The sequence below is a fragment of the Schistocerca serialis genome, chromosome 1, assembly GCF_023864345.2.
Source record: "Schistocerca serialis cubense isolate TAMUIC-IGC-003099 chromosome 1, iqSchSeri2.2, whole genome shotgun sequence".
In the NCBI taxonomy this organism is placed as follows: Eukaryota; Metazoa; Arthropoda; class Insecta; order Orthoptera; family Acrididae; genus Schistocerca; species Schistocerca serialis.
In genome coordinates, this window is record NC_064638.1 from 1,142,362,387 (window position 1) to 1,142,366,283 (window position 3,897).

The following is a 3,897-nucleotide window of genomic DNA, read 5'->3' on the forward strand; positions in this document are numbered from 1 at the left end:
ATCATTTTTCTCCACAAACAGTACACTAACTTGAGCACCAGTATCAACTAAAATTCTAACTAATTTGTTCCCGAGTACTCCAACTAGACTAACGTGGTCCACCTCTTTACATTTTTCGGTCCTAACCGGGTGTATTATTTTTGTCGGGGGCGCGGGTGGGTGGCGGAACCTGATCCCCCAAGCGTTTCCCTGATTCGACCCTGCGTTGCGGCGGTGGCCGCGCATCTGATTAGAGAATGGTGACTTTGTGGGGCAAACATTATTAGCATGACCTACTGTCTGGCAAATAGTGCAATACGGCGCGCGACAGCGCATTGCCGTATGGTTGGGCTTCCCACAACGCTGACAAAATATTTCTTTTGCCGGGACCGGCACTGGGTCCGGCGGGCGCGGTACGGCAGCGCAAAAACGCAATACCTCTTCACGCACCATTGCCAAACGAACAGCTTCAAACAGAGAAGTGGGGGAGGCCGCTTTGACTTCTCCTCCGATGCGGGGGTCAATACCGCGAACAAATTCATCAATTGCACGCGCTTCGACTTCTGAGCGCAAAATTCTGTTTTCACTGGCATTTTCACCTAGCGACAAGATACTGTTCGTATGCGATCTGTAAAGGCATCAAAATCCTCATTAGGCTTCTGCTTAAGGGTTGATAATTGATCTCTGTAATATGCGGTACCTCTGGCATCGGAATAACGCGTAGTCAATCCGCGGGCCAATACTTCAAAATCGTGCGTGTCACGCAATTGGTCCACCGTTTCTATAAACATTCGGGCTTCCCCTGTCAACTTCAGTCTGGCTACATTGACCAATAGATCATCCGGCCAGGCACACGTGCGACCCACATCACGAATATTTTGTAAAAACATAGCCACATTTTCGTGGGACTTCCCAGAAAACGTGGGGATGAAATCAGCCGCAGGAAAATTGCTTACAGTCGCCATGTTAGCTGAAATTGTTGCGTTTGTATTAGAGACAGAATTAAAGTTAGTTGCCTATGTTTGAGCATTTGTTACAGGGGCGGAGCTAGCCACAAGTACGGAAGTTCGCGCACTAGCTTCCAGCGTCTGTTTCAAGACGCGGTTTTGCTCAAGTAGCTCCCGATTTTGAGCGAGTAACTGGCGCATTTGTGCATTTATGGCCTCGAGCGGGTCTTGCGAGGCAGGTGCCTCTGCGGGGGTATCCCGTTCCGTCGCTCGTGTTCCCATCGGCATGTTTACAAATTTATGGGACGCTAGTGACCAAAAAAAGGTAATAATTGTTACAAGAAAAGGACGGCCACAAATATTCCTAACCCAGCGGCGGAAGATCGTCGAAGCTATAGTTGAAAGCATCGCGGCGACTTACATGGCGACGGAGGCGGTGCGACGCAGTGGTAGCGGCGACGGCGTGGTGCAGTGGCTGCGGCGGCGGTGGTCGGCGGGCGGCAGCGGGCGGCGGCGGCGGCGGCGGCGTCCGGACCCTCGAGCGGCGGCCGGCGCTGGCTCGGCCGGTCGGCGATGGCGGTAGGCCCCTGGCGCGTTGGTGACAGCGGTGGGCGGCGGTGGGCGGCGGCGGCGGCGGCGGCGGCTGGCGCGCCGGCGGACGACGGCGGCCCGGCCGGTCGCGCAGCGCAGGCCCCTCGAACTCAGGCAGCGGGCAGCGCGGCGGCGTCCGGCTCACGTGGCTGACTAGCGTGGGCTGCCTCGCTGCAGCGCGCGCCCTGTGCGTGTTTAGTGGAGCAGCCACGGCCCACGTGGAGCAACCGTGGCGGACGGTTGGCGCATTCCATGCGCGAAGTGTACTGCGTCTTGCCGGGAAAAAATTAGTGTAGCGACAAAGTCTCTACGGGAACGGATCCAAACTTCTGACACCAATTGTACAGGATGGCGGGTATGGGCAGGCGGTGGGCGTTGTGGAATAATAGGCTAATTTTTAGAGAAAGACTATTTATTGGCTAAAGCATGTTGAAAGGGGCTACATAGGCCTAGGGAGGTGAGGGTGAGCCAGAGCTTACAATTTGGCGAACATTGTTCGCGAAGCTACCGAAAGTGGTTGTGTGCCAAAACTAAGTCCACAGTGCCGCAGCACCGGGAGAAGCGGGAGATGTTCAATGCTACAGGGCGCGCATCCGACTCGCGGGTGAGCAAGAATACAAGAGAGCGAGCCCGGCGACGGGCGGCCGGATATATTCGACGCGCCATGCGCCTTCCTCCGCCCTGATTGGTCAGGACCGAGAAAACCGTGCGGGCGGCATGGAACTTTCCAGAGCGTTGCCTGCTAAGCGACGCCTGGGACGGCGTTACCTCGTAAGCACATGAGAGAGGCGCGTGATCAAGGTGCCCTTCGTCGGTGCTGACTTCCTGTTACTAGACCGTGGGACGAAAGAATTTACAGGCAGCTAACACTGCCGGCCGTGGCTTGGGCGCGATGGAAAAATGAAGTTACCGGTTGGAGGCTCATATAATAAAGTAAAATCCCTTATTGTCTGGCTCATCCTTTACAACTCCATACCCACTCCATACCCAACAATTTTTTCTTTAACATGTTCAACACTGCAGTGCTATTTAGTATATGGAAAAATAAAAATCTTCTAAGAAAGGAAGCTAAGCCTAAGAAAACTTTCAATTGATTTTAGTGGTTTGGCTCATACAAATTTTAATAACTTTCATTTTGTTAGATTAATGTGTAATATAGTCAGGGAAAATGATATGAACCAGAAATTCGATTTTATCCTTGCCAGACTTGGATTTCTTTAAGTGAGCCATCACTCCTGTTTGTGAAAAGTTCACTAAGTTCTTGTCAGCAACGCCAGATGTTCTTCTCAAGTCTGTGTGTGCATCAATAAATCATCCACATAAATGGTTACTTTGCCTAACGATTCAGGGTCTAAAATAATATCTAATGCAGTGATGAAAACTCCCAGTGTCATTTAGTCCGAAAGGAAGTAGCGAAAATTGGTAACTCCTTCTATACAAGATCAAGGGTGTATACTTCCTTGCTCAGGCTACAGGGCGATCTACGAGTAGGATGACCTCCAGTCTATAGTTGGCAATAATTGTATGCCATGAAACTTCTGCAACTGCTGCATAAGCTTGGAGGCCTAGTACACTCAGATACTATAATTGTATTGATGTCTACAGTATCCAGAAAAGATCAAATTTTTCCTCCTGGTTATGCTACCACCAATAAAAGACTACAATAAGACGACACAGATGGTTCAATAATTCCCCAACAATGATCTGTTTAATTTCTTCACCTACTTCTTCACATCTTGTCCAAGGAATGGAGTAGTATGTTTCACAATAGGTCTGGTGTGGAATTACATCCACATGATAAACATAAGTTATGATGACATCTCATTTTTTCTCAAACATGTGCATATATTTCAACAACACTTGCTCTAGATCATTGTATATGGTCCGATCAATACCCAGAGCATCTGATTGTTTCTCTTTAATTGTAATTTGTAAGTCCTCTACCTCGTTGCTACTTTCAGGTATATCCCCATGGGATATCACTTCAATTTTTACAAATTTAAGTCATATTCCTCGACAATATTTCCCATATAAGGCCTCAGTATGTATAAGATCTATTATAATTTCTTGGCCCTTAGCAAATGGGTTGGATTTACCCAAATAAAGGCCATATATTACATTCCTTTCTCTAGAGAAATCAAGCCCAAAAAATCAACCTATACTCACTTTCAATACTACAAGGAACAGGTACTCAGTTACTCCACTTCCAAATTCTACATTGATCCAGGCTTGCCACCTTTCGGTTTGTTACCTGTTGCCAAAAGCACCATCACCTCGACAGCACTGTACCAGATACTTAGAGACTTCATTACTATTATGCATCTGGTCAAGTAAGTCCTGGGAAATCACACTGATAGCCACACCTGTATCGTGAATGACA